The 18291-nt window shown below is 41.3% G+C and overlaps 1 long non-coding RNA gene across 1 annotated transcript in view; it reads left to right on the forward strand.

The window, feature by feature from the left end:
• The first annotated feature begins 4264 nt into the window (after positions 1 to 4264).
• Positions 4265 to 18291, forward strand: part of LOC118015211 — a 97026-nt gene continuing 82999 nt past the window's right edge. Inside the window, exons 1-4 of the long non-coding RNA XR_004680573.1 lie at positions 4265 to 4303; positions 4833 to 4903; positions 15702 to 15781; positions 17743 to 17881. This is a non-coding gene — a long non-coding RNA (uncharacterized LOC118015211). The remainder of the gene's footprint in view (positions 4304 to 4832; positions 4904 to 15701; positions 15782 to 17742; positions 17882 to 18291) is intronic.

Here is an 18291-nt window from a genome sequence, read left to right on the forward strand (position 1 = left end):
TGTCTCATTACTGGGTATGGCTTCACAGCAAACTGGGAATTTGCTGTGTGAGAAAATGAAGATTTATACAAACCCAATTGGACAAATGGTGAATAATTGATTTAGCTGACCTGACAGCTCCCACTTGTACATACCACAGAATGTTTTATTCTGGTTGTAATTTCATTTTCTGGGCATCCTAACTCCTTCTAGCAGTTCACAGTAAAGGCCTAGTTGCCTTCTGACTTGGCCATACAGCAGAAAATTTTAGATGATGAGATCTGTTCTCATGGCATCCTAGCATAATCTATAATAAGTATGGTTCATATGAGATACTCTTTGAAGAACGTGAGGAGCTTTTATTTAGTCCTCTGATGTAGAATATAGTTTGGTTCCTACTTAATAAAACTTGAATATATTTGGTTGGATTAAAAAATTACTATGTTTACCCATCTTAAAATACAGTTTTTAGGAATAAAGTAAACCAAAAATGAAGTAAATAAAAGAAACATAAAACCAACAATGTTGTGTCATTGTCCAAAATTCCTTTGCTGACATCTGGGTATAGTATATGCCATATTAGAACACATTAGCAAAGGAAGCATTTATTTCCAAGCTTGGCATCCCAAGGAATGGTATGAATATTCCTTGGGCATTCCCAAATCAATGACTATGTGAATCACAGATAGTTTATAAACAAAATACAGAAGCAAATGAGGACATTTAGAAGACCTCTCATAGCCCATGCTAAAATCATGCATTACTAGGATTGAAAGTGTCTTTGAGAGATCATCCTGGTTAACCTCTTCATTTTAGATTCAGTTTCATTCAATAAACACATAGTGAGCTCCTAGAAGATGACGTGCATTAGGCTCAGGTTATTGATGGGGGCATATTTTTTGGGGGAAACTGAAAAAAAAAAAAAAAAGAGTGTACCATCAAGGAATTTATATGCTAGTGGAAGGGCTGTTTGGCTATACAAGGACTGAGGCCAATGCCATGAGGTCTGTGAATAATGTACTCTAGGAACAATTGGGGAGGAGAAAGCTACTTTGCGTTATTAGCCTGGCCAGCAGATAACCATCCTTAAATATAAGCTCCTTTTCATTTTACTCATTCATCAAAAATCTGTTGACCATCTTCTCTCAACCAAAATCCTGTGCTGGGCATTTGGAGATGCTGAATAGAATAAACATGATGCCTTCATGGGCCCAAATTCTAACAAAGATGGCTAGAAATTGGATAGGAAATCGCAGTGTTGCTAGTTTTCTTAAATGTTGGCATGTTCCCCTGATTCCGATAGACCTGTGTATCTCGGAATGCTTGTGAGAAGCAATGACCTAGCATGGTGACAGTTTTTGACCCCTCATTCTCATGTTGGAGAGATGAGATTCATGAATGAGAGAGCAGCTAGCTTATCTTTATTAAAAAAATATATAGACCTCCAATAAACATGAGTTGTCCTATTCTTTCTAGCCAAAATACAAGTGAACTGAAAAGGTCATTGTGATTTCTTGCTATGATTTTGCACAGTTGGACACTTTCTGGACTGTGAATCAGAAGTTCTAAGTGGGAGTGTTAACTCTGTCATGGATCAGATGTGTGTCTTTATCTGTAGGATCTTATTCAGTTACATTGAGCCTCATTTTCTTTGATGCAAAGTGAGGAAGTCACGCTTGCTACACTCTGGGTCTGTGTGTTCTTCTCTGACAGTATACGATGCTGTTTACTGACCACTGGAAGTCACTCGTGACACTAGAAGGCTCTTTGGCCGTATGGTACAATTAAGCTGACATACCTTTCGAAGGTAATGTATGCTTCGGACACAGACCTAGTTGTATTGCCTGCAAGTGCCACATCACCGCACTTCTGTCCAAATTTATGTCACAGCAGCTCCCAATTTTTGGTTTATATAAATATGAACCACCGACATTTAAAAAACAAATGTTTCCAATGCATCATGTCCTGGAGTAATTTTTAATGAGCGATGAGAAAATGATTTTGGCAATGTGCACAGGCTCTGTGCTTGAGTTTGTCATTTGTGGCCGTGTGATATTGCTGGATTTATATAACCTCTCTGCATCTCCGATTTCTCCTCATAAAAATAGGGCTCCCGTTGGGCTATTTAACATAGAAAAAGTTTGTAGCCTATCCATCGGAGTGTCTGCCACATGGTAAATTCTCAATGACTGTTGATGTGGATTCCCCGGCTGAGAGTGGTGTCTCTGCTCTTGCGTTCCTTTATGACTGGACTGATTTCTATTCACATAGATGGAAAGTGGAAAAGCTGAGATTTGAATCCCGTCAGATATCAGAAACTGTACTCAAATTACTATACTGTCTCACTGATCAGAATCAATGACTTTATACATTAAGACTTTAATATAAACCTATGGAATTCTCCTTCCTGCCAGGCTTTTCATACCTGTCTGTTGACTATTCCATTTACCCAGTGAAAACTGATATTTGTTGTTAACACAGTTCTTCCTGCTTTGTCCTAGGACCAGAACTGTAAGTTTCAGTCGTGATGGAACATTAGTATCTTAGAGTATATTTGAGAAATATCATTAGAGAGGATTATTTTTTGAGTTTTTATCTTTTACATATTCAGTGATTTGTGTGTGCCAGAGTTTTCTGATTGCTTGCTTGTGTCACGGCTAACCAGCTTTTTGATCTAGGGGAGCAAGATATTGAAGTACATGATGGTAAAACATACTAATAATAGTAGCTGTCATTTTTTAGCACATATTATGTGCCATGTACTTTATATACTTTATTTCTATTTTCGTAATAATCTTGAAAGCTAGATATCATTTGACTGATTAGAAATAGAGGCTCAGAGAACTTAAATACCCTGCCTATCATAATAAGTGTTAGAACCCAGATTGCAACCAAAATTAGCCCATCCCCAAGCTCAGCAAATTACACTTCTACTCCGCCTCCCCAGAGTGGAAGGAAATGATGTTTACAGGAGGAATAGGAAGGGAAAGCTTTGCTCTAACTGACCAAAAATGTGTGTGTGTGTGTGTGTGTGTATGAGTGAAGTGATATTTTTTGTGTGTGAATTAAGATATTGCACACACAAACAGCACAGAGGACCCTAGGGGAAGAGAGGGAAAACTGAATGGGAAGTCATCAGAGAGGGAGACAAACCATAAGAGACTCTTAACTCTAGGAAACAAACTGAGGGTTGCTGGCGGAGAGGGGGCTGGAGGGAATAGGGTAATTGAATGATGGGCATTAAGGAGGGCACGTGATGTGATGAGCACTGGGTGTTATATGCAACTGATGAATTACTGAACTCTACATCTGAAACTAATGATGTACTATATGTTGGCTAATTGAATTTAAATAAAAAAAGAAAAAAGATATTGCACACATTCTGAAGACCTTGCTACTTAGATGAACAAAATAATTATACTTTTTGCAAAAATAAAAAATATTTTTCAATGGGAAATAACCACCCCATAATAATTGGTGATCTAACAAATTTGCTTAAATGAGCTAGGTTTCCATGTTGTGCTTTTTCCCATGACAACCATGATTGTTCCTGATTTCACCCCCATCAGGAGCAAAGGGGCAAATAAATACTGTAGGAAGAGATGCAGCTGTTACAAAAGGTAATAATAACTTAGGTTCATGTAGAACTTGAAAATTCTTATTGAATCAGCTTTACAATACCCAGGGAAATAGTCATCTTCCCATTGTCCTCATTGAATGACAGTGGTCATAGGCATGCAAAGTAGGGTACAGAGCAGTTAAGAGCTTGCCAGATAGCAAACAGTCAAAAAAATTAGAATTGGGACTTACACCTTGATCTGTGGATGCCCCCAAAAATGTTCCTTCCTTCTTTTCTTGTCTTTTCTTTTCTTTTCTTCTCTTTTCTTTTCTTTTCTTTCTCTTTTCTTTTCTTTTCTTTTCTTTCTTTCTGCTTTCTTTCTTTCTTTCTTATTAATTAATTTATTTGACAGAGAGAGGGAATGCAAGCAGGGGGAGTGGGAGAGGGATAAGGAGGCTCCCCGCTGAGCAGGAGCCCAACTCGGGGCTCAGTCCCAGGACCCTGGGATCATGACCTGAGCCGAAGGCAGATGTTTAACAACTGAGCCACCCAGGCACCCCTCTTTCTTTCTTTTTAAAAAAAGATTATTTGTTTACTTATTTAAGAGAGAGAGAGAGAGAGACAGCATGAACATGGGAGAGGAGCAGAAGGAGAGGGAGAAGCAGACTCCCCGCCAAGCAGGAAGCCTGATGCGGGCTCCATCCCAGGACCCCCAGGATCATGACCTGAGCCGAAGGAAGACACTTAACCAACTGAGCCACCCAGGTGCCCCAAAAGAATGTTATTTCATCTGTCTCACACTGTTCTGCTAGAGTAGCTGGGAGAGAAGGGATCCAGGAGTTTGGGGGCAGCGACGACCAACAGAAGCAATCATTTAAATGGCAATAATTAGCACAGGTTGGTGTTTCGTTGAAGTTACTTATTTGTAACTGAGTACTCACTTTGGTTAAACACAAAATTTAAATTACCAGTCATATTCCTAACAGTCTATAATCAGATTTTTGCTGCAAACCTATTTTTTTACAAATATATTTCTGTTAAAAAATATTCCAGAAAGTTTAGAAGTAAATTAATTAATGAGCATATACTATGAATTAATTGAGCATACACTATGTGCAATGCAGTTTTCATTCTAGGAGGAGACACATAAGTATATAAATTATTACAGTAGAATAGTGGATGTTGTAGGAGTATAGATGATCTACTCTTGAGGAGTTGTTAAATATAGCCTTGATACAGGTGTCAAATGAGAAAACTACAAATCAGAAATGAGTTTGATGTCCTTTATTCAAAGGAAAACTACCCATGGATGATGGAAATACAGTGCCTCACAAACAGTGGAACACTGATCCCAAGGGGTTTCAGGTAAGAGTGTTTTATAGTGTTAGAAGGGGCAACATGGAAATGGGGAATGATTCGCTAGGGTGTGAGGAATTTTGTTATAAGACTGGCAGGTCCTGTTTTCTAGGGTAAAGTAGGCTAGCTAAAGCTGAGTTGGAGGATTGTGATTGGTGTCAGTTTTTCTGGAAAGGTGTTTCTCATAACTAACTTAGGCTTAAATCTGTGGCACGGGCTGGGCCACTGGGGCAGCCTCCATTTTGGGGGTCCCAATATACAAATTAATGTTATCACAGGTGAAGATATTTAAGCTCGGTCCTGAAGGATATTAGAAGTTCGCCAGAAATACGTAGGGAAGGGGCGGAGCAAGATGGCGGAGGAGTAGGAGACCTGGATTTCGTCTCCTCTCAGGAATTCAGCTGGATAGGGATCAAACCATTCTGAACACCTACAAACTCAACAGGAGATCGAAGAAAAGAAGAGCAACAACTCTCTCATCAGAAAAGCGACCACTTTCCGGAAGGTAGGACGTGCGGAGAAAGGAATCCGAGGCGATATTCGGGAGGATAGACGGCGGGGGAGGGGCCTCCGTCGGCCGCTTCTGGCAAGTGATAGAACCACGGAGCACAAAACTGGAACTTTTAAAAGTCTGCTCCCCTGAGGGACGTCACTCTGGTGGCTAAGCGGGGGGTGGAACCCTCCGGGACAGTGTGGTCTCAGGACCCTCGGGGTCACAGAAAGACCGGGGGTGCCTCAGGGCGGCAGAGCTCCCAGGGATCGGAGCAGGGAAGCCGGCTGCAGAGGCGGAGCCCAGGCGCGGGCTCTCAGCTCGGGGTGGCCATAAACCGTGATCCGCAGCACAGTCGGGCCCCTGCAGGGACCCAACAAGCGGCAGATCCGGGGAGACTCACCTTCCTCCCCCGGGAGGAGCCGCGCGGGAGGGCACCGCAGGGATCTGCCGGGTTTGGAGACTCCACCCGGGGTCGGGTGCCAGAGATAGAGGCACGCGGTCACAGGCCGGGCGAGCACGGAGTGCGGCCGGAGACCGGGGAGACGGGAGTGACTGACGGCTTTTCTCTGGGGCTCACTGAGGAGCGGGCCCGAGTTCTCGGCTCCTCCGGGGCGGAGATTGGGAGGCCGCCATTTTCACTCTCCGCCTCCAAAGCTGTACGGAAAGCTCGCAGGGAACAAAAGCCCCGGAGAGCAAACCCGAGCAGATGACTTAGCCGGGAGGGGGCAAGGGAGGGGCAATTCCGCCTCCGGCGGAGACATTTGAAACCACGGCAACAGGCCCCTCCCCGGAAGATCAGTGAGAACAGCCGGCCAAGACCAAGTTCACCAATCAATGAGAATGGCAGAACTCCGGACCTAGGGGAATACTGCACATAGAATTCACGGCTTTGTTACCATGATTCTTCAGTCTTTCAAAGTTAATTTTTTTTTAACTGTCTTTTTTTTTATTTTTCTTTTTCCCTTTTCAACCAACATCTTATTAATCCCTTTTTAAAACATTTTTTATTTCTCATTTTTAGAGTCATATTCTATCCCTTCATAGAAGTTACCCTTATTTTTGGCATATATATATAAGTTGTTCTCTCTTTAAAATTTTGAAATACAGTTTCTTCTAACAGATCAAAATATACCCTAAATCTCTAGTGTATGGCTTTGTTCTAGTCTCCTGCCTGATCACATTCTCTCCCTTTTTATGTCTTTTTTTTTAAATCCTTTCTTTTTTCAAACAACTTATCAATTCCTTTTATAAAATTTTTTATAATTTTCATCTTTACAGTCATATTCCATCCCTTCATTATATTGACCCTTATTTTTGTACATATATAAGTTTTTCTTTCTTTAAAAATTTGGGAGGCACTTTCTTCTAACAGACCAAAATACACCCAAAATCTAGTGTGTGGCACTGATCTATGGACCAGCCTGATCATATTTGATCATATTCTGTTTGTTTTGTTCTGTTTTTGCTTGTTTTTATCTTTTTCTTTTTCTTCTTTCTTTCTTTCCCTTTCTTTTCCCACAGTTTCAGGTCTTTTCTGATTTATTTAGAGTATATTTTCTGGGGACTTGTTACCCTGTTAGCATTTTGTTCTCTCATTCATCTATTCTCCTCTGTACAAAATGACAAGACAGAAAAAATCACCTCAACAAAAAGAACAAGAGGCAGTACCGACTGCCAGGGACCTACTCAATATGGACATTAATATGGTATCAGAACTGGAGTTTAGAATGATGATTTTAAAGATACTAGCTGGCCTTGAAAAAAGCATGGAAGATATTAGAGAAACTCTTTCTGGAGAAATAAAAAACTAAAATCTAACCAAGTTGAAATCAAAAAGGCTATTAATGAGGTGCAATCAAAAATGGGAGTGCTAACTGCTAGGATAAATGAGGCAGAAGAGGGAATCAGTGATACAGAAGACCAAATGATGGAAAATAAAGAAGCTGAGAAAAAGAGAAAGAAAACAACTACTGGATCACAAGGGCAGAATTTGAGAGAAAGTGATACCATAAGACAAAACAACATTAGAATAATTGGGATCCCAGAAGAAGAAGAAAGAGAGAGAGGGCCAGAAGGTATATGGGAGCAAATTATAGCAGAGAACTTCCCTAATTTGGGGAAGAAAACAGGCATCAAAATCCAGGAGGCACAGAGAACCCCTCTCAAAATCAATAAAAATAGGTCAACACCCTGACATCTAATAGTAAAACTTATGAGTCTCATAGACAAAGAGAAAATCCTGAAAGCAGCTCAGGAGAAGAGATATTAACCTACAATGGTAGAAACATTAGATTGGCAACAGACCTATCCACAGAGACCTGGCAGGCCAGAAAGGACTGGCATGATAATTTCAGAGCACTAAGTGAGAAAAATATGCAGCCAAGAATACTATATCCAGCTAGGCTGTCATTGAAAATGGAAGCAGAGATAAAAAGCTTCCAGGGAAACAAAATCTAAAGGAATTTGCAAACACGAAACCAGCCCTATGAGAAATATTGAAAGGGGTCCTCTAAGCAAAGAGAGGGCCTAAAAGTAACACAGACCAGAAAGGGACACAGACAATATACAGTAACAGTCACCTTACAAGCAATACAATGGCACTAAATTCATCTTTCAATAGTTACCCTGAATGTAAATGGGCTAAATGCCCCAATCAAAACGCAGGCTATCAGATTGGATTAAAAAACAAGACCCATCGATATGCTGTCTGCAAGAGACTCATTTTAGACCCAAAGACACCCCCAGATTGAATGTGAGGGGGTGGAAAACCATTTACATGCTAATGGACACCAAACGAAAGCTGGGGTGGCAATCCTTATATCAGACAAATTAGATTTTAAACCAAAGACTGTAATAAGAGATGAGGAAGGACACTATATCTACTTAAAGGGTCTATCCAACAAGATCTAACAATTGTAAATATCTATGCCCCTAACATGGGAGCAGCCAATTATATAAGGCAATTAATAACAAAAGCAAAGAAACACATTGACAACAATACAATAATAGTGGGGGACTTTAACACCCCCCTCACTGAAATGGACAGATCATCTAAGCAAAAGATCAACAAGGAAATAAAGACTTTAAATGACACACTGGACCAAATGGACTTCACAGACATATTCAGAACATTCCATCCCAAAGCAACGGAATACACATTCTTCTCTAATGCCCACGGAACAGTCTCCAGAATAGATCACATCCTAGGTCACAAATCAGGTCTCAACTGGTACCAAAAGATTGGGATCATTCCCTGCATATTTTCAGACCACAATGCTTTGAAACTAGAACTCAATCACAAGAGGAAAGTCGGAAAGAACTCAAATACATGGAGGCTAAAGAGCATCCTACTAAAAAATGAATGGGTCAACCAGGAAATTCAAGAAGAATTAAAAAAATTCATGGAAACCAATGAAAATGAAAACACAACTGTTCAAAATCTTTGGGATGCAGCAAAGGCAGTCCTAAAGGAAAGTATATAGCAATACAAGCCTTTCTCAAGAAACAAGAAAGGTCTCAAATACACAACCTAACCCTACACCTAAAGGAGCTGGAGAAAGAACAGCAAAAAGCCAAAACCCAGTGGAAGAGAAATAATAAAGATCAGAGCAGAAATCAATGAAATAGAAACCAAAAGAACAGTAGAACATATCAACGAAACTAGGAGCTGGTTCTTTGAAAGAATTAACAAAATTGATAAACCCCTGGCCAGACTTATCAAAAAGAAAAGAGAAATCACCCAAATCAACAAAATTATGAATGAAAGAGGAGAGATCACAACCAACACCAAAGAAATACAAACAATTATAAGAACATATTATGAGGAACTCTATGCCAGCAAATTAGATAACCTGGAAGAAATGGATGCATTCCTAGAGATATATAAACTACCAAAACTGAACCAGGAAGAAATAGAAAACCTGAACAGACCTATAACCACTAAGGAAATTGAAGCAGTCATCAAAAATCTTCCAAAAAACAAAAGCCCAGGGCCAAATGGCTTCCCAGGGGAATTCTACCAAACAATTAAAGAAGAATTAATACCTATCCTTCTGAAACTGTCCCAAAAAATAGAAATGGAAGAAAAACTTCCAAACTCGTTTTATGAGACCACCATTACCTTGATCCCCAAACCAAAGACCCCTTCAAAAAGGAGAATTACAGACCAATATCCTTGATGAACATGGATCCAAAAATTCTCACCAAAATACTAGCCAATAGGATCCAACACTACATTAAAAGGATTATTCACCACGACCAAGTGAGATTTATCCCTGGGCTGCAAGGTTGGTTCAACATCCGCAAATCAATCAACATGATACAATACATTCATAAAAGAAAGAACAACCACCATATCCTCTCAATAGATGCAGAAAAAGCATTTGACAAAGTACAGCATCCTTCTTGATCAAAACTCTTCAGAGAATAGGCATAGAGGGTACATACCTCAATATCATAAAAGCCATCTATTAAAAACCTACAGCAAATATCATTCTCAATGGGGAAAAACTGAGAGCTTTCCCCTTAAGGTCAGGAACACGGCAGAGATGTCCACTATCACCACTGCTATTCAACATAGTATTAGAAGTCCTAGCCACAGCAATCAGACAACAAAAAGAAATCAAAGGCATCCAAATTGGCAAAGAAGAAGTCAAACTCTCACTCTTTGCAGATGATATGATACTTTATGTAGACAACGCAAAAGACTCCACCCCAAAACTGCTAGAACTCACACAGGAATTCAGTAAAGTGTCAGGGTATAAAATCACTGCACAGAAATCAGTGGCATTCCTATACACCAACAACAAGATGGAAGAAAGAGAAATTAAGGAGTCTATCCCATTTACAATTGCACCCAAAACCATAAGATACCTAGGAATAAACCTAACCAAAGAGTCAAAGGATCTGTACTCAGAAAGCTATAAAATACTCATGAAAGAAATTGAGGAAGACCCAAAGAAATGGAAAAATGTTCCATGCTCATGGATTGGAAGAACAAATATTGTGAAGATGTCAATGCTACCTAGATCAATCTACACATTCAATGCAATCCCCATCAAAATACCTTCTACTTTTTTCAAAGAAATGGAACAAATAATCCTAAAATTTATATGGAACCAGAAAAGACCCCAAATACCCAGAGGAATGTTGAAAAAGCAAAGCAAAGCTGGCGGCATCACAATTTCGGACTTCCAGCTCTATTACAAAGCTGTCATCATCAAGACAGTATGGTACTGGCACAAAAACAGACACATCGATCAATGGAACAGAATAGAGAACCCAGAAATGGACCCTCAACTCTATGGTCAACTCATCTTTGACAAAGCAGGAAAGAATGTCCAATGGAAAAAAGACAGTCTCTTCAACAAATGGTGTTGGGAAAATTGGATAGGCACATGCAGAAGAATGAAACTGGACCATTTCCTTACACCACACACAAGAATAGACTCCAAATGGTTGAAAGACCTAAATGTGAGACAGGAGTCCATCAAAATCCTAAAGGAGAACACAGGCAGCAGCCTCTTTGACCTCAGCTGCAGCAACTTCTTCCTAGAAAATCGCAAAAGGCAAGGGAAGCAAGGGCAAAAATGAACTATTGGGACTTCATCAAGATAAAAAGCTTTTGCACAGCAAAAGAAACAGTCAACAAAACCAAAAGACAACCGACAGAATGGGAGAAGATATTTGCAAATGGCATATCAGATAAAGGGCTAGTATCCAAAATCTACAAAGAACTTACGAAACTCAACACCCAAAGAACAAAGAATCCAATCAAGAAATGGGCAGAAGACATGAACAGACATTTTTCCAAAGAAGATATCCAAATGGCCAACAGACACATGAAAAAGTGCTCAACATTGCTCGGCATCAGGGAAATCCAAATCAAAGCCTCAATGAGATACCACGTCACATCAGTCAGAATGGCTAAAATTAACAAGTCAGGAAACGACAGATGGTGGCGGGGATGCGGAGAAAGGGGAACCCTCCTACACTGTTGGTGGGAATGCAAGCTGTTGCAGCCACTCTGGAAAACAGTATGGAGGTTCTTCAAAAAGTTGAAAATAGAGCTACCCTATGATCCAGCAATTGCACTACTGGGTATTTACCCCAAAGATACAAATGTAGGGACCCAAAGGGGTACGTGCACCCTGATGTTTATAGCAGCAATGTCCACAATAGCCAAACTGTGGAAAGAGCCAAGATGTCCATTGACAGATGAATGGATAAAGAAGAGGTGGTATATATATACAATGGAATATTATGCAGCCATCAAAAGGAATGAGATCTTGCCATTTGCAATGATGTGGATGGAACTGGAGGGTATTATGCTGAGCGAAATAAGTCAATCAGAGAAAGACATGTATCATATGACCTCACTGATATGAGGAATTCTTAATCTCAGGAAACAAACTGAGGGTTGCTGGAGTGGGGGGTGGGAGGGATGGGGTGTCTGGGTGATAGACACTGGGGAGGGTATGTGCTATGGTGAGCACTGTGAATTGTGCAAGACTGTTGAATCACAGATCTGTACCTCTGAAACAAATAATACAATATATGTTAAAAAAAAGAAAAGATAGCAGGAGGGGAAGAATGAAGGGGGGGAAATTGGAGGGGGAGACGAACCATGAGAGACTATGAACTCTGAGAAACAAACTGAGCGTTCTAGAGGGGAGGGGGTGGGAGGATGGGTTAGCCTGGTGATGGGTATTAAAGAGGGCACATATTGAACGGGACACTGGGTGTCATACACAAACAATGAATCATGCAACACTGCATCAAAAACTAATGATGTATGGTGATTAACATAACAATAAAAAATTTAAAAAAACGAATCTGGATTGAGGCAAGCATCATATTAACTACCATTAAGCCATGAAAAGGCAGAGAATGTTTTAAAAACGGCAAATAGAGAACAATTTAATGTGTCTGGAATGTAGAATAGGAAGAGAAAATGTAGATAAAACTGAACAAAAAATGTGTGACTTGTTTGTGATGAGCCTGGTTTGCCCTGCTAGAGAGGGTAGACTGTATCCTGTAAGCTGTGGGAAGTCATTGACTGTTTTCTAGAAGGGGAGTGACATGAGCAGATGTATGAGAACTATTTCATTGGCATGAATGTGAGGAATACATACATGGCACTGGAAGAGAAGAGAGAAGCTCAGAGGCTGATGCAGCAGGAGTGGCAGGAGATGGTGGTCCCGCAGGGCAGTGGGGGTGGGGATGGAGACAATGCCCCAAAAGGAGGAGAAGCCGAATTTTGTGAGAATGTTTCCCAATAGCTTGTGAGGACCAGATCTTTAACTTCTACCCCACACTCTTTGTGCCTTCCTCAGGAGAAGAGCAGTGATAAGAATGGGCTTTTTATTCATTGATTTAATTTATCTTCAAGAAATTACAAAAGAAACTTGTCTTTGCTATAACAAATTAAGCAGTTTAAAACTATGAAAAAAACCAATAATAGGGTGCCTGGGTGGCTCAGTCGGTTAAGCGGCTGCCTTCGGCTCAGGTCATGATCCCAGAGTCCTGGGATCGAGTCCCGCATTGGGCTCCCTGCTCTGCAGGGAGCCTGCTTCTCCCTCTCCCTCTGCCTACTTGTGTTCTCTATCTCTCTGTCAAATAAATAAATAAAATCTTTAAAAAAAGATTAAAAAAAAAAACCCAATAATATTCCCTTAGCCCATCCCTTGTCCTTCTATGAAACCAGTTTGTTTTGTTTTGTTTTGTTTTTTGAGATTTTATTTATTTGAGAGAGAGAGAGAGCATGAGCAGGGCAGAGGGAGAGGGAGAAGCAGACTCTCCGCTAAGCAGGGAGCCCAATGTAGGGCTCAATCCCAGGACCCTGGGGTTATGACCTGAGCTGAAGGCAGATATTTAACCGACAGCCACCCAGGCACCCCAACTTTGCCTTCATTTCAAAATTCATGTAAAACATATAGACATATGCTTTTTGTCCTTTTTATTGAAAGCATCAGATTCATACACACACACATTTCTTCGACTTGCTTAAATTCTCTATAAATGTTTCACTTTTACAACTCATCATGGACATCGTTTGAGGGTAATAGCTAGCAATTAAACTCATTTTTTTTAAGTGGCTGGATAATATTCCTTGCATGGATGTGCCACAATGTGCAGCCATTTCCTTATTTAGATACACGCAGCTTGTGTCTTTTTTTGTCACTAGAAACTATAAAATAATGATAGTCACATATCTTTTTATTAATTATGTAAACAGTGGCCACAGAATTTTTAAAAAATCATTCTGTACCCTTTCACAGTTAGAAAGGACCTTGCAAATATCAACCAACCTCCTAATTTACAGGTGAGGAGTCAGAGGCACTGAAAAGTGCAGGGAAGAGCTCAAAGTCATATAAGCAATTTGGCAGTACCTCTGCAGCCCAGAATCTAGTCCCCTGGCAGCAACCTAACCCCCTTTCCATAGGGCAGGTGCTTGTAGAGAATGGAGATGTAGGCCCCAAAATGGTGGGAGATTTGTAATCAGAACACAGAATCCCCATGCAGAGGGATCTTCCTGGCCTAATTTCAGTCATAAGAGACCCCTTCTTCTCACCAAAGCATCCTGTGCCACAGGCCAGGGCAGGGGTGAGGGAGAGCTCTGAACTTAGCTCAGCCTGTCCCCAGAGGCAACCAAGCAATTCACCCGTCCTTCTGCTCTAAGGAAGTGCCCTTCCAGCAAGAGTGTGTGGTTTCCTGGTTGGCAGACAGAGGGTAGCTGCTCTTGCCTTCCTAGAGCAGACCCCTTTGACCTCTGAAACATCCTTGGAGGCCCTGTCTCACTTACTCTCTTATGGGCACAGCCTCCAGGCTCCCGGGAATAGGCAGGAGAGAACAACGCTTTGGTGTTCCTACCATGAAATGCTAACCAGAAGAAAACCAGTGACCTCTTTCTCTAATGATTTTCAGACCTGTCTAATCTTCAGAATCACCCAGAGAGCTGATTTCCAATTTACAGATTACTGATCCCAAACACACAAATATACATGTACATATATTTTTCCTTTGGAATTGCCACTTTGGCATTGCCTATGGCAATTCCAGAGAAGAAAATATTCATATTATTTAAAGTCTATTATTTAAATATCATATATGAATTCTATAGTAGTTTTTCTTTGGAGTCCCCAGGTATTGCAATGATTAGCACACTTTTGACCTGTGGACCATGTCCAACATTGTTATTTTCTCAGTGAGAAAGTCGCGGTCTCGAAATGTTCTACAACTTGCCAGAAACCATTCAGCATGTCTGTGGCGGAGCCAGGACCACTCCCTGTCTCCTAGGTCCCAGGTCAAAATTCTTTCGCCAGATTTATAAATACAGATTCCTTTTAAAACCAAGAGAGATTTATCTTTGTCAAAGTGCCACTGTGAGCGGATGTAAGGGGGGAAAAAAACCCCAGAAACTAGACAAGTGCTCGAGTTTTTATGGTGCTGAAGAGAAGCAGCGTTTCTGAACTGAGTGGTGGGGGTGCAGGAAGGTGGGCGCCCAGAGTCCTGGCGATGCGTGGGGGGCATGGGTCTTGGCCAGCTTGTCCTATTACAAAGACTGGCGAATGGACAAAGCTGGTCTAATTCATCTCCTAAGCATGTGAAAGACATTTAGAGACTGAATGATTTTCAGTCCCCCTAGGTTTGGGAATTAAAGGTAAATATGGTACGGAAAATGCTCAGGCCTGGCTTTAAAGACTTGTGTGAAATGCTTCCCGAGGGGGGAAATGTGGGTCACTGAAAGGTTGCTTCTCACTAATGCCCTTGATTGGCTGTTGGTGTGCAGCTCCCTCTGAAGTGACAATCAGTCCAAGTGACCACTGCCCTCTTGCTGCAATTATCAATGGTCTGGCAATTTCCCTCAATTTTAATCAATTTGGTTTGTGAATAGCCCTTTTCTTTGTTTGAGACAAAAGAGGCAAGTGTTCAGTCAGGAGGTCTGGCTTCTCCCTGGCGGCTCCTGTTTTCTTTAGGAAGCTTGTGGAGACCCCGTCCACTTTTAGGCGAGGCAGAAGACTGGCATCTCCTTTCAGTAAAGCAAGAGCCATTCCAGTGCAGCCCAGTGTGACACTGTCGTGAGAGCCCGGGGTGCAGTAGAATGGGGGTGGCAGGAGAAGGGGTGGGGAGAACTGTAGCATGAACATGGACTTAATGGTTGCGTCTGTCAGCATGCCAGTTAAAATACAGGACTCAGTTAAATTTGGATTGCAGATAAACAACACTTTCAGGTGGGGCATATTTGTACCGATTGTATGAAGTCCTGTCTTAACTGGGTATCCTCTGTTATCTATCTATATCTGACAACCCTAGTAGAAAGAGATGAAGAGGAGAATTCACGCATGTCCATGAAGTCAAGAGGGTGAAGGCCAAGATGAGCAACAACGACCATGGTGACAAAGCACTTTCATTCATTCATGTGTTTGTATATTTGAAGATTCATTGATTTAGAAAAGATGTACTGAATCTGCTATGTAGCCAGCATTGTGATGGGGATATTAAGATAAATGAAGCAGATTAGTGTGATGGAAGATGTACAAATCCATGTCATGATACAGTATGATAAATACAACAAAACTCAGTACAACTATGGTTTCTCATGTTTTCCATCCATCACACTGGAGAAGTATGGCCAACAACAGCTGAGACCCCAAGCCAATAAAGCTTGGGGATGTACCAATCTTTCCTGATCAGGAATCTTTCCCTTTTCATTTTCTTCTTCTCACCACATTCAAGGTATTGCTCTAGGGAGGAGCCGAGTGGGTGAAGCATGAATAGCAAACACCTATATGTTTTATTTCTAAGATAAATGGGCTTATCTGGATAAGCTTAAACTGGGTATCTAAGTATAGAAATTGGGCCATAGCCATTAATAGAGTCCACAGCTGTGTCGGGAAAAAAATAATATAAAGGAAGATGTGACATGTCTACTTCAAGTTCTTTCTAGATGAGAAGCCCTAAGGCATCTTATTAGAATTTATTTTTAAACTTGATCCAGACCCTTTACCTGCTATTTTATTTTCTGTGAAGGGTTGTAATGCCTTTTATATGTGTTCCCAGCTGTCTGTGGTGCACACACACACACCACATCACATCACATGCACAAATATACTCTTTTTAAACCAGAATCGGAATTGCCGAAAAGCTAAAACCAATCTAATGAGAAATGAGTAAAATTGGGGTTTAAAAGCATTTGTGCAGCACCTATTAGCTGCTGATGGGGATGCGGAGATGCACAAGAAACAGTTCACTTACCTTGTAAAAGGAATTCAGAGAGCATTAATAAAACTGAGATTGTTCACCAGGGAGTCCTTGCTTTAGATGCTGGCCACGCCACAGCCACTTTTGTTGGAGTTCCCCAAAAAAGGCAACCAACTCATGTCAGAAGTCTCCCTAGTGCCAGGTATGAACCCAGCACCCTGGCCAAGACTGATTTGCTTGGAGTGGACATCTGACTCAAGGACTGTCAATCGACCAGCCTACTGTGGGTGACATGGAAGGGCTTAATAGTGACCACCTTGACAGTCAGGTTTTCTCTCTCAGAGATGAGCAGACGGCAGAGAAGGAAAAATGGGAGCATGGTAGAGTCAGGGTGAGGGGAGTCCAGGCCCAGAGACTCCACAGGCAACCCCACTCCAGGGGGGAGCACAGGTGACTGCTGGCCAGTGTCCAGATGCCCGCATGTGTACCTTATGTATGTGAGAAGGGTGCTTGCTGGGACCCAGGGGACCTTCCTATTCTTGAAGGTCTTTCCATCTCTCCGAGGCCAAGAATTCTGACTATCTCCATTCTTTCCAGAAGCCAGATGGTGGCATACTCCTGGTTCCCAGGAGACCTGGTAGAGCTTCTCTGTATTTTTATGGCCATGCATTTTATTACAATAATTCACTACCTGAAGTAATCCAAAGAAGGCCTGTGCTTCTTCCAAGCAAAGGGGGAAACTCACAAACCCAGACTCAGCAAAACTACGTGACAAGGCATCATAGAAGGTGTACTTAGCATAGAGGGAAAAGAAGCTGCAAACAGCGAAGGGGGGCTGGTTTCTGCTGATTTCTGAACCAGGAGTATGCCACCATCTGGCTTCTGGAAAGAATGGAGAATTAGACACAGAGTCTGAAATTGGCTCTAAAGGAGGGGTCAAGAGTTCCCTAACCTAGCCTGGGACTTTCTAAGGAATTAAATAGTACCATGTGGTTGTATTAAAGCATTCCTCTGCCTACTGAGTTGAAATCAGATGTCCATACTGCAACCCACTGACACACACACACACACACACACACACATTTGACATTAACTTGCTCACTGTCTACATGATGAAACACTTTCATGTCTTTCCATTCACTCCTTCTTACAGAGAAAAATTATGAAGGAGAGAGAAACCTAAGAAAACAAGCAACTGGTCATTAAGCTTATACCTCGCCTCCTACCAGATGCGTGTATTACCTCCCAGGAAACTCACAAAAATTGGCTGATACAGTGCTCCCTTTTTAAAGGTAAGTTAACTGATCCAGAATGGGTAAGTGATTTGCCCCAGTATCACGCAAACAGTAAGAATACAGGTTTCTTTCTAATTAAAACAACGTAAAAACAAAAACAAAAAACCTTAATGTCATGTAGGACCTGTTCCCGAATTCCCCCTTATACTCTGCACCAAAGATCTCTGGTCACTTCTTCCCTTCATGTGGCTCAGGGCCCACCGCGGCCACACTCAATCCAATGTCAGGCTCTCTCCGGTGACCTAGGATTTATGGTAATTTTGACTCTCCTGACCTCACCTTAAAACTTACCTACCCTTTGCCGCTTTCCTTAAGATTCTTGCTGAATAATTGGTTGTGAAGTAAGCAAATCAAACACTGGGGTATTAAAGGATGATAATGGTCAAAATACAATTCCCTATTAAGAC

The sequence above is a fragment of the Mirounga leonina genome, unplaced genomic scaffold (genome assembly GCF_011800145.1).
Source record: "Mirounga leonina isolate KUSES-001 unplaced genomic scaffold, KU_Mleo_1.0 Mir_165, whole genome shotgun sequence".
NCBI lineage: Eukaryota > Metazoa > Chordata > Mammalia > Carnivora > Phocidae > Mirounga > Mirounga leonina.